We start from the raw sequence: 14,184 nt of genomic DNA on the forward strand, positions 1-14,184 counted from the left end.
GAAGTGTGTGTGTTTAGACAGTCTTTCTAGCATTTGGTCGATAAAAGGCAAAGGGTAATGATCTCTCCTGGTGGCTTTATTCAATTTCCTAAAGTCGATCACCATCCTATAGCCAGTAATAATCCTCTGTGGGATCAATTCATCCTTATCATTAGGGACAACGGTAATGTCTCCCTTCTTAGGGACGCAATGCACCGGACTCACCTAATCACTATGAGCAACCAGATAGATGATACCCGCTTGCAGGAGCTTTAGTATTTCTTTTCTCACTACTTCTTTCATCTTAGGATTTAATCTCCTTTGATGATCAGCAACTGGTTTGGAATCAGGATCAGTTTTAATCTTGTGTTGGCATAGAGTGGGACTAATGCCCTTAAGATCATCAAGAGTATATCCAATAGTAGCTCGGTGCTTTCTCAGAGTTTTTAGTAACTTCTTTTCTTCATGCTTTGAGAGGCTAGCACTAATAATAACATGATATATCTCTTTTTCATCAAGATAAGCATACTTACGAGTATCAGGCAACTGTTTAAGCTCAAACACAGGATCACCCATTGGTGGGGGTGGATCCCCAAGCAGTTCAATAGGCAAATTATTCTTAAGGATAGGATATTGTTCTAAGACAGCCCTATCTATCTCATCCCTTTCATCCATATGCATATCATTTTATGCTCAAGCAAGTATTGCTCTAATGGATCAGTAGGGGCACGGCAATAGAAGCTAAGGCAATAGAAGCTAAGGCAAAAGCTATCTTGTGCGGTAGCAAGAATGAGGAAATCAGCAGGATACTTCGTTTTACCACACAAGACTTCAACATCCCTAACAATTCCCACATGACACATAGTATCTCTATTGGCAAGCTGAATAGTGACATCAATAGGTTCTGTCTCAACAGGTGCAATCTAGTCTTTAATTTCATCATATAAGGATTGAGGTATTGCACTAACACTAGCACCCACGTCACATAAACCATAACAACAATGATCTCCTATCTTAACAGAAACAACATGCGTGCGAACAACGGGCCTATGTTTATCTCTAGCGTGAGGTTTAGCAATTCTAGCAGCATCTTCACAGAAGTGAATATTACGTCCCTCAACATCATCGGACAGGAGATCTTTGATAATAGCAATGCTAGGTTCAACTCTAATTTGCTCAGGGGGTGTAGGTGTTCTAATGTAGCCTCTACGTATCATAGTTGAAGATTTAGAATGATCCTTTATCCTAACAGGGAAAGGTGGTTTCTCAATGTAAGCACTGGGAACAATAGGATCATTATAGGCAATGACTTTCTCTTCAACTGGATTGGGTTTAACTACATTGACTTCTAAGGGAGGATGATATTTAAACCACTTCTCTTTGGGGAGATCAATATGAGCACCAAATGATTCACACAATGAAGCTACTATCTCAGAGTCAACTCCATACTTAGCGCTAAAATCACAAAAGGTATTTGTTTCAACAAAGGATTTAACGCAATCAAACTTGAAATTCATACCTGACTCCTTACCTTTATCAAGCTCCCAATCTTCAGAGTTGTGTATAATTCTCTCCAATAAATTCCATTTGAAGTCAATATCTCTCTTCATAAAATAACCGATACAAGAAGTGTCAAGCATGGTGTGATCATCATGAGAAAGCCAAGCATAGAAGTTCTGAATGATAATTTCTCTCGAGAGCTCATGGTTGGGGCATGAATATAACATTGATTTAAGCCTCCCCCAAGCTTGAGCGATGCTTTCTTTGTCACGAGGCCAAAAATTATAAATATAATTCCGATCACGATGTACTAAATGCATAGGATAAAACTTTTGATGAAATTCCAATTTCAACCGATTGTAGTTCCATGATCCAGTATCATCACATAGCCTATACCATGTCAACGCCTTATCCTTCAAAGATAAGGGAAAGACCTTCTTCTTGACCTCATCCTCGGGCAAACCTGCAAGCTTAAATAAACCACAAACTTCATCTACATAGATTAGATGCAAGTCTGGATGTGATGTTCCATCTCCTGTAAAAGGATTAGCCAACAGTTTCTCAAGCATACCCAAAGGAAATTCAAAGCAAATATTTTCAGTAAGTGCGGCAGGTTGAGGAGCAACTCTTTGTGCTTCTGTTCGAGGTGAAGATACCCCGAACAAGCCCCTCAAAGGATTAGTTTACATAGTGACAAGTGACAATAAATTTCAGCACACTATATGAATATTTCCTTACCAAGTTCCACTTACCAAAGGCGCTTCACTCCCCGGCAACGGCGCCAGAAAATAGTCTTGATGAACCACAAGTATAGGGGATCTATCGTAGTCCTTTCGATAAGTAAGAGTGTCGAACCCAACGAGGAGCAGAAGGATCTGAAAAGTGGTTTTATCGGTAACAAGTGGTTGTGTGGTGAGATGATTCGTAGCAAACAACAAGTAACTAAAGTAGCAACGGTGCAGCAAAGTGGCCCAATCCCTTTTGTAGCAAGGGACAAGCCTGGACAAAGTCTTATAGGAGGAAAAACGCTCCCGAGGACACACGGGAATTTCTGTCATGCTAGTTTTCATCATGTTCATATGATTCGCGTTCGTTACTTTGATAGTTTGATATGTGGGTGGACCGGCGCTTGGGTACTGCCCTTACTTGGACAAGCATCCCACTTATCACTAACCCCTCCCGCAAGCATCCGCAACTACGAAAGAAGAATTAAGACAAAGTCTAACCATAGCATTAAACTAGTGGATCCAAATTAGCCCCTTACGAAGCAACGCATAAACTAGGGTTTTAGCTTTTGTCACTCTAGCAACCCATCATCTACTTACTACTTCCCAATGCCTTCCTCTAGGCCCAAATAATGGTGAAGTGTTATGTAGTCGACGTTCACATAACACCACTACAGGAAAAACAACATACAACACATCAAAATATCGAACGAATACCAAATTCACATGACTACTATTAGCATGACTTATCCCATGTCCTTAGGAACAAAAGTAACTACTCACAAAGCATAATCATATTAATGACCAGAGAGGTAATGAGTAGCATCAAGGATCTGAACATAAACTCGTCCACCAAATAATCCAACTAGCATCAACTACAAAGAGTAATTAACACTACTAGCAACCTTACAAGTACCAATCGGAGTCGCGAGACAGAGATTGGTTACAAGTGATGAACTAGGGTTTGGAGATGAGATGGTGATGATGAATATGTTGATGGCGATGAGTCCCCTCTGATGAGAGGAGTGTTGGTGATGACGATGGCGACGAGTTCCCCCTCCGGGAGGGAAGTTTCCCCGGTAGGATCGTCCTGCCGGAGCTCTAGATTGGTTCTGCTCAAGTTCCGCCTTGTGGCGGTGGCGATTCCTCCCGAAAGACTCCTCCTGGTAGGCGTGGCCACCCCCCTGGCCGCACCTAGGGGGCTTGTGGGCTCCCTGCTCGCCCACTGGCTTTTGGAGTTGCGCAGAATAGGCATCTCAAACTTGCTCCTTTTTCAGGCCAGAATTCCAGCTGCCGGCATTCTCCCTCTTCATGTAAACCTTGCAAAATAAGAGAGAAAAGGCATAAGTATTGTACCGTGAAGTGAAATAACAGCCCAAAAAGCAATAAATATCAACATGAAATCATGATGCAAAATGGACGTATCAACCACCGACCACATTTATGTTGTGGTCCGGGTGTTGGGCGGTTGTGCCGGTCATGCCGGTTGTACCGCCCTCATCACTGTTTGTAACGCCCCTGTGTAATTCTGCACATAATGGACAGATTTGTGGGGACCTATTTAAGGGGGTCTTCTTCCCCAATGGTTCCCGACTCTCGATCTCGTTTTGCCCCCCATTGTTGACCTTATTAGAGCTTGCTAACTCGTAATCCCTCCAATGATTCTTGCTAGTTCTTGAGGGAAAAGAGGGAGGAGATCTAGATCCACATTTCCACCAATCACTTTCTCCTCTATGTGAGGGGAACCCCTTGAATCTTGATCTTGGAGTTCTTTGTGAGCTCCTTGTTCTTCCTCTCATATTCCTTCATAGCTTTTGTTGTTCTGGAGGGATTTGAGTGTGAGGGACTTGACCACTTCGTGTGTTTTTGCCGTTGCATTAGTTGCATCGGTTTGAGTTCTCCATAGTGATACGTCGAAGTGAAAAGTTTTAGAAGATTATTATCCTTGGGTGCTTGGTACCCTAAAGATTGTTCTTCGTGGATGATTTGGCGTCCTAGAAGCTTGGTGGTGCCTTGAAGCTCAATCATTATGGTGTAAAGCTCCAGACAAGTGTCGGGGTATCCAATTAGGTTGTGGAGATTGCCCCGAGCATTTGAGGTTACGTCGAAGCCATATTCCATTGTGGTGAAGCTTCGTGGTGTTGTTGTGAGCCTTTAATTAAGTTGTGGAGATTGCCCCAACCTTGCTTGTATGGGTTCGGTGACCGCCCTCAAGGGTCCCTTAGGCCTCGTTTGGTTAAGGGGGATTTGGGAGGTTTTGAGAGGGAGGGATTTCAGGGGATTGGGTGAATCCCTTTCTTCCACCCAATCCTCTCAAATCCCCGGGGCTTTGCTTCCACTAGTCCCTCCAGGAGGGTTTTGAAACACATGGATAGGAAGGGATTGAAGGGGAATAGAGAGGATTGGGCTAAGCAAACCCCTCCTATCAAATGGACGCCCGAGGATTTGTGGGGTTTCTGGCCCTCCCGGGAATTTTCCTCTCTAAACCTCCCCAATCCCCCTTAACCAAATGAGGCCTTAGTGAAATCACGACATATTGCATTGTGCGATGGCATGAGAAGATTACGATGGCCTTAGTGGCATCTTGGAGAGCATTGTGCCTCCACATCGCTCCAAATGGAGATTAGCATCCGCAAGGGTGTGAACTTCGGGATACATCATCGTCTCCACGTTCCTCGGTTATCTCTTACCCGAGCCTTTTACTTATGCACTTTACTTTGTGATAGCCATATTGTTTCTTGTTATATATCTTGCTATCACGTAGTTGTTTATCTTGCTTAGCATAAGTTGTTGGTGCACATAGGTGAGCCTAGTTGTTTTAGGTTTTATGCTTGACAAATTAAATGTTAGTTTTATTACGCATTTGTTCAAGCCTAAATCGTAATTACTTTAAAGCGCCTATTCACCCCCTCTAGGCGACATCCACGTCCTTTCAGGTACGTTGTAGTTGGTTCAACCTGATGAGTTTATATATCCTAGTGACAGAAGGAGACAAGATGCGTCTTTGTGTTGTTGCCACTAAGGGTAAAACTATGGGGTTTATTCATATTGTTTGAGTTTACTTTGTCTACGTCATGTCATCGATCTCCAAGCATTACTCTGTTTGTCATGAACTTAATACGTATAGAGGCAAGCATATAAGCGTTGTTGAAGTGGAGTAATAGTAGTAGGTGCATGCAACAGTTGGCCTATTTGTTTATGTATGTGATGCTTATATACATATGATCATTGTTGTGAACATCGCATAACTATTCGTTTTTTGTCAATTGCATAACAATAATTTATTTACCCACCATATGTTGCTTTCATGAGAGATGCCATTAGAGAACACTATGGCCCCCGGGTCTATTCACTTATATATTCACAAAACTTATATTTTCCTTGTTGTGCTTATTTATCTTTTATTTTATTTTGCAATTTACAATTCTCTATAATTATCCACCCACCTCTTCTACTTGCAAATAACGAGATCAAGGGGATTGGCGACCTTCTTGCCCGCGTTGGATGAAAGTTGTTTGCTCTTTCAACCGATGAAAATGGTTGAGGATTGATATTCCTATTGGTTCGATAAACTTTGGTTTCTTAGCTGAGAAAAATACTTACATGTATTGTGCTGCAATTACCCGCCCCTTTTCATGTAAAACACAACGCAGATCACAAGTATCACACGTCATCGAGCCGCACGTGTGCTGAATGCTGAGATGTCGTATGTTCGGCGCTTGATCGTTATGGATCGCGATTGGATCATGAAGACATACGACTACATCAACCACATTTTTGACGCTTTCGCGTAGCGATCTACAAGGATATGTAGACACACTCTCACTCTCATAACTACGCATCTTTATGGATAGATCTCACGTGTGCGTAGAATTTTTTTTTGATTTCACATATAACGTAGCGATCTACTCTTGGCTTTGTGTGTATTGTGTTAAAGAAATAGCCCAACACGTGACGTGCTTTGTTTACATGAAACTATCAGGATCAAACAATTCGGGGATAGGAGGGCTCGGCACGAGGAAGTCAGCAGCTATACCACCCTAACTTTGTCCGTTTCCATCTGTTTTTCTCTTCCGGTGAATCACTTGGGGACGATCGAAGTCAACAAAGCCAAGAGTCGCCGACCATTCGCCGGGATGTTAGTTTGTGCTCTTCGTACTACTGCTCCTCCAGTACTCCACAGGGTTACAGTAAAAAACTTTGTGCAGTAGTATACTCCAGTAGTGGCTAGAAAATGTTTGTTTGTACCCAGCAGTTTAAGGAGGCGGTAGGCTTGACGGGGAGCATCCCCCGTGAGCCGAGATCGGCGCCGATTCCACGGATCATATGGCGCCCGCCCAATACATTGCATTGCACCCGAGGCCGGCCCCAAGTGGAAGCGCGCGTCAGTCGCCTCCGATTACCAAGCTCGAGCGCTGCGGCGGAACGAACAACGTGTGATGACAGGGCACGTTACGCGTAGTACGTACTCAGCTACATGGGCCAAATTCACTGTTTTGACCCTTTTCGTATAGTTAGGCCGAATGCGATGTCGGTGATTTTTTTCGGATCTGACTCTTTTGGTATCGTCGGACTCTTTAACGATGCAGTATGACAATCTATCACCGAGGTTTGACGGTAGAAAAATGACCAGAGACATCACGATAGGTTGTTATACCCACCGTTAAATGGTACGACGGTAGCAAAAGAGTCGGATCTAAAAAAAATTCTTCACTAAGGTTAGATCCGGCTTAACTATACGGAAGGGTCAACACAATGAATTTTGCCGCTAAGGGTAGCAATTACGAATCATGGCCTATGCAGTGGCAGACCGTGGAATGAAATGAACAGGTCAAGGACTGGTCAACAGCTTGCCGAGTGGGCCATCGATTGTTACTGGACCAGATTCATAGCAAAACTTAAGTGCAAATCCAGGAAAAAGGTCGGGCCGTGGCCCGGTTGGTCCCCTGTACGGTTTGCCCCTGCGCGTGTAGGAGAAAAAGAATGGAAAACCATATTTAACGCTCTTCGAGTCAAATAGTCGGACAAACCCACAGGGGCGAGTTCAACTAGGCCGGCCCATTTTCTCTGCAGGCAGTTTCACTTTTTTTATTTTTTTTGTCCTTTTTCTGTTTCATTTTATCCATTGTTTTTCTTTTTTCGTTTTTCTGTCTATCTTTCATTTTGTTCTTTCTTTTCTATGCTTATTTTCTAAAACTAAGTTCATGTTTGAAAACTGTTTTTGAAATTTAGCAAATATTGCTGTTTTTATAAAAATGTTCTAAATTTAAAACATTTCTGTTTTTAAAAAACATTCATAATTTCAAAAACTATTTGGGATTGTAAAAAAATGTTCCTCCATTTTCAAAAAATGTTCACGACTTTAGAACAATGTTCCACTTTTCAAAAATGTTATTGTGACAGTTCCTGTTTTCATTGCTTTAATTCGTAACAAGTTTTCTTTTTTTTATGTGTTTAATTTTTTTAAATGATCATCTTTCAAAAAAAAATCTCATATTAGAAAACTTTAGGTATTTTTAAAAAGTGTTTTTTTCATAGATTGGTCAGAGTTTTCAAAAAATGGTCTTGCTTTCAATTTTTTATAAAAAAATGCTCCTGTTTTACAAAAAATGTTTCTCTTATATAATTTTTGTTCAGAAATTGTTTTTCTAAGTTTTGTTCACCAATTCAAAAAATGTTCATGATTTGAAAATGCTCGTGAAACTTAAAAAATGTTCTTCATTTTATAAATATGTCTTCTGTTTCAAAAAAATTAATTAAGATCAAAAAACGTTTGTATTTTTCAAAAAGTGTACATAAGTTGAATATTTGTTCCCACTTCAAAATTACATTACAAATTTCAGAAAATGTTCCTTTTTTCATAAATTGGTCACAATTTTCAAAAAATGTTCTTGTTTCCACATTTTTATAAAAACAATTACTGTTATATCAAAAATGTCTCTTTTTTAAAAAGTTGTTCAAAAGTTGAATACTTGTTCCAATTTTGTTCACCAATTCTAAAAAAGTTCATGATTTGAAAATGCTTGGGAATTTTAAAAATTGTTCTTATTTTCTAAAAAATGTTTGCCTTTTCAAAAAGTGTACGAGAGTTCAAAAAATGCCGGTGTTTCAAAAAGTGTATATAAGTTTAAAAAAGATCCCGCTTCAAAAATTGTTTACAAATTTCAAAAAGCGTTTTTTTAATAAATTATTCGATATTTTAAGAAATGTTCTTGTTTTCACACTTTTATAAAAATTGTTCCTGTTTTACGTAAAATGTTTCTCTTTTTTAGAATTTTGTTCGCCAATTGAAAAGGTGTTCAATTTAGTTGTCCAATTGTAAAATGTTCTTCATTTTCTAAAATATATTTACCTTTTAAAAAAATATACGTAAGTTCATAATATGTTCATGTTTCAAAAAGTGTACATAAGTTGAAAAAATGTCCCCGCTTCAAAAATTGTTTACAAAATTTAAAAAATGTTCCTTTTTTCATAGATTTGTCACAATTTTCAAAAAAAGTTCTTGTTTTCACATTTTTATTAAAAATGTTACTGTTATACGAAAAATGTCTCTTTTTTAAATTTGTTCACAAATTGAGAACTTGTTCCAATTTTTTTCACCAATTCTAAAATTGTTCATGATCTGAAAATCTTTGGGAACTTTAAAAATTAATCTTGTTTTTCTAAAAAATGTTTGCCTTTTCAAAAAGTGTACATCAGTTCAAAAAATATCTGTGTTTCAGAAAGTGTACATAAGTTGAAAAAATGTTTCCGTTTCAAAAATTGTTTACATATTACAAAAAATGTTATTTTTTCAGAAATTGTTTGATTTTTTTTTAATGTTCTTGTTTTCAAACTTTTATAAAAAAAATTCTTGTTTTACGTAAAATGTTTCTCTTTTTAAAACGTTTGTTCACCAATTTTAAAGTTGTCCAAATTTTTTCACCAATTCTAAAAATGTTCATGATTTAAAAATGTTCAGGAATTTTATAAAATGTTCTTCATTTTCTAAAACATGTTTACCTTTCCAAAAAATGTATGTAAGTTCAAAAAATGTTCATGCTTCAAAAAGTATACATAAGTTGAAAAAATGTTCCAGCTTCAAATTGTTTTTACAAATATTTCGAAATGTACTTTTTAGAAAAATATTTTATGCTTTAAAATGCTCCTGTTTTCAAATTTGTTGTATTTTTGGAAATTCAAAAAAAAATTATTATTTTTGCCTGTAAATACAACAGCTGATTAAGTTTCAGAAACTCAAAAAAATTCAAAACATAAAACCTTTTAGGAAAAAGAGAAAGGGAGGCACAAAAGAAAATAAAGAATAAGACAAAAAAAGGAAATAAATATATAAAAAGCGAAAAAAACGAGCTGGTTACCTAGGCGAGCCGAGTCGCCTTGCTAGCGGTGGCGACCAAGTGGCTTGCCTGTGCGAAGGTACCCAATTGGACGCAGAATGCGTCCAGTAGAAGGGCCGAGAAAGAAGATCGGCAGAGACATCGGTAGGTGGAGGTGCACACCGAGGGGGGGTACATGAATGACAAACGAGATCGCGCCGGAATGGGGCACCGGTTGATGAGAAACAGGGCGCGTGCTAGGATCATGTGTTGTCACACGTAAAATAACCGTCAGTTTGCCGGGTGAAGGAGACTTTCAGATTTTGTTTTTGTGAAATCTTGTTTTTGCGAGCCCAATTCCTCGTATTTACGATATTTTGACCGATTTTGGTGGCTCGTCCTTTCTTTGGCGTGAACACATTTCAGCTCACTTCCGCTCGAGCATCCTCTACCCGTCGCCGTCGCCGACGCAAATCATCACCCATTCTTGCTACCTCCGGTTGCCCTGTGCTGCCCAAAAGCTTCGCCATCCCGCGTCGCTTCCATTGCACCAAATTTTGGCGCGGGGGGTGGCCGATTGTGTCCAAGCCTTGCAGAAGCTGTTGATGCCATGAATTTGCCCCACAACTTGGCATGCGACCTTGTAGCTGGCGAATCCAGGTGGTTCCAGCGGCGGTGAACCTCAGAACGATGGGGCTCGCCCGCGTGTGTAAAGGGAAGGGGCGACATGACTTTGTTTAGGTTTTGTTGTCGGGTAGAACAAAGGGGCGTCACAACTTGCTTGAGCCGGCGGGGGTGAACAAAGGGGCGGCGTGGCTTTACTTCGGACGGCTTCACCCGAGGAATGTCCAATACCCTTTAATTTGTGCTCGATTTGGCATGGAGTAGGTTCTGGTGAAATTGACGGCAGTTTCATCTGCATTTCATAGACGGATTGGAGTTCGTCTTCCTTGTCTTTGTCCGATGATTCGTTCATAGTAGAGATGACCCTCGACCACGACGTCGACAACCTAGTGTTTTTGCACCTCGTTGAAGAATTTGAGGCGGGGACGAAGAAAAAGCGATGCGGATCCATGGTCGGCCGGCTATGCATTCCCCGCAACCAAGCTCTTGGCGATAAGATGCGCATGACTAGTTTGCCGAGGTACCAAATATTCGTCTCACCTCTTTCGTGGGCAATAACGAATGTGTAGGTCATTTTTCATCCGCATTGTTGAGGCTTTTGAGCAAAATTGCCATTTTTCACACATCTTGGGAATGTTGTCGGTTTGATTGGCTTTAGTGCATATAAAAAATATCGGCGGTAATGAGAGAGATTGCATATGGTGTTCCCGCCGACTACACGAACAAATATCTTCACATTAGAGAAGATACAACCATCAAATGTGTCCGTGTCCTGGCAAAGACAATTATCTGTTTTTTTTTGCGTGGAGTACCTTCGAGCTCCAATCCAAACAAAGAAGACACAAAAAAGCTCATGGTAATGAACGAAGCAAGAGGATGGCTGCGCATGCTAGGTAGTGTTGATTGCATGCATTGGAGGTGAAAAATTGTGTGACGTCTTGGGCAGGGTAATACACCGGCCACAAATCTAGACCCACCGCCGTGCTTGAAGATGTGGCTTCACAAGATCTTCGAATTTGGCATTGCTTCTTTGGTTTGTGAGTGTCTCTCAATAACAATGTTTTAGAGTGATCTCATCTATTTGCTTAGCTAGATAGGGGCAAAGCTCTGGCTTGCAATTACACCATCAATGGCCATGACTATACCATGGGGAACTATTTTTCCAATAGTATTTATTCGTTCATGACCAATACTTGTGAAGACCATTAGTGACCCTAAAATCAAGAAGCATATTTTTTTGCCGAAGCACGAGAAACTTGCTCAAAGGATATTGAGAGAGCATTTTGTGTTGTGGAAGCTTGGTTTGCCATTGTTTGAGGCCCTGCTCGCTACTGAGATAAGAAATTCCTTAGAAACATCATGAATGATTTTGTAATTTTACACAACATGATCATCGAGGACGAAAGGGATTTGAACTTAGAGATTAATTATGACAATGTTGGTAGTCTTGTGAAACCTGCCAGGGACGAAAATGAGATCTCGACATTTCTTGAGACCTACCGGAAGATCAAGAACCGTGATTCAGACAACCAACTCCAACATGATCTTATTGAACACCGTTGCCAACTATATGGGGGGAGATAGATCCTCATTTCTATTCATTTGTATTTGTGTGTGATTTGAACAATTTTGTGTTGTACTCCCTCCGTAAACTAATATAAGAGCGTTTAGATCATTACTTTAGTTATCTAAACACTTTTATATTAGTTTAGAGAGGAAGTAATAATTATTTGAATTTGAACATTCATTGTATTGGAAAACTATTGTTGTACTGTGAATTGCTTTCTAGAAATTTATGTTCATATGTTGAATTTATGGATGATTTCATTCGGTTCACGTTATTGAAATATGTAATTTATTCTATACTATCCAAAATTTGCGGGAGCGCAAGCATTTTGACACAGAACAGATCCCATAAACGCGTCCCGTATTACATTTGCAAGATGGGTTTACGGAATGTGTTTCGTCGGAATGCTTTCGGTACCTAAAAAATATTAAGGACACCCTTATGCCAGTTGCCGAATTTGCTAGAGATGCTCTTAATTATCATGCTTGCTTGTGCGTAGTGGAGTGGCATTGTGGGATTTTGCGGCAGTGCGACGGCATGGGACATGAGCTGGGCTGCACCATGGAGGATGCTATCGTATTGTGGTTCCTCTCGTCGATCGCTTCTCTTTTTCATTATTATTTAGTTAATTTCATTTGTATTTCAGAAATAAAAATACCGCATTTAGATATCAAAAAAGTCCACAACGTTCTGAAAAATGTTGATGCAGTATTTAAAAAAAGTTTACACAAGTTAAATGTTGATACAATTAAAAATGTTTGTAACATTTAGAAATGTTCACGCGTTGCAAAAATGTGTTCACAACACTTATAAAGATGTTTATACAATGTAAACAATATATTTTTTAGCTAAAAAAAGTTTTATATCATTCATAAATATTTTTAAAATGCATTTGAAAAAAGTTTAATACATTCTTTTTAAAAAAATATTTATGTTTGGAAAAAGTTAGTCATGTATTAGAAAAATATTTAGATTTACATGAAAAATGTACGACGTGTATGAAAAAGGTAGACATCAAAACATGTATTCGGAAAAAAGTTAATAACATATTTGAAAAATGTTAAACTTGTATAAAAAACTAATTTTTCAGATGTATTAAACAAATGTACAATGTGTGTAAAAGAATCAGACATCAAACATTTATTTATAAATATGTTAATATGTATTTAAAAAATATTAAATGTGTATAAAAATAATGCTTCATAATTATACACAAAATATACACCATCTAGAAAATGAAAATAAAAACATGTATTGGAAAAAATGTTAATCATATATTTTAAAAATGTTAAACCTATATATTAAATGTTTTTATGTACACAAAATACACACTGTATATGGAAACATAGACATCTTTTAAGCAAAAGTACAAAAAAATATAAGGAAGGAAACCAAAGGAAACAGAAGAAACAAAAGTGAAAATTGAAAAAATAAAGAAAATAAAAGCAAACATAATAAAAAAATGAAAGATAAAAACCCAAAGATATCCTATGCAAAACAGTGGAAAACTGATAAATGATCACAGTAAAAAAACTAGTGGGCACCTACAGTGTTGGACTGTCCCAAAGTGAGTCACCCCGTAGGCAAGATATAATAGGAGTCTGTGTAGGCGAGACACATAGCTCTCGCGATGTACCACTCTTAGCGAGGAATGCATAGCGTTTGCTATGTCGCCTATACTTGTGTCTTAGTGGACCACTCATTCAAGCGATCTTGTTTGTCAGCTCTTCTAGATGTTCTTCGAAAGGAAGCTCCTATATAAGTTTTTATTTTGGCTGGTCTCTGACTTCTTTATATTTTGATTGGTTTTATTCCAATCTAGAAAATGTCCATAAATTAAAAAAAATGTCCTTGAATTTTGAAATGTTCCTGAATATGAAAATTATTCATGAATTTTACCAAATGTCCTTGAATTTTGAAATGTTCATGAATATGAAAAATGTTCATGAATTTTACAAAATGTCCTAAAAAATTAAATGTTCCTGAATATGAAATATATTCACCAATTTAGAAATTATTCATGAATTTGCAAAATATTCACCAATTTAGAAAGTTTTCATGAATTTATAAAATATTCATCTATTTCGAAAAGTGTGCTAGATTTGTTTTTGTATTTGATTTTTTTATGAATTTCGTAATAACTATGATTTTTAAAAGTATTTATGAAGATTTAAATGGGAAAACGCTTGGCTTCTGCCGACCGATTTCTCAAAAGAAATATGCGTTAATTGGGTGCCATGCGTCTTGGTGTGGACCACGCACCGCTTGTGAGCTGCTCGGTTCCAACGTTATCTCTCCACTCTGTCTCCTACGTTTCTCCTTCACCTGCATCTCCGCCCAATTGCCAAGCTTTTTGTGACCAGCATCACAGGATCGCACGTGACGGTCGGTGATGACCTTGTCTCGCTAGCCGTTGTCTTTTAGAGCACGGCATGAGCTTGGTTTCCCTTTGCAAAAACAGGGGGATCCACAA

The sequence above is a fragment of the Hordeum vulgare genome, chromosome 3H, assembly GCF_904849725.1.
Source record: "Hordeum vulgare subsp. vulgare chromosome 3H, MorexV3_pseudomolecules_assembly, whole genome shotgun sequence".
NCBI classification, from domain to species: domain Eukaryota; kingdom Viridiplantae; phylum Streptophyta; class Magnoliopsida; order Poales; family Poaceae; genus Hordeum; species Hordeum vulgare.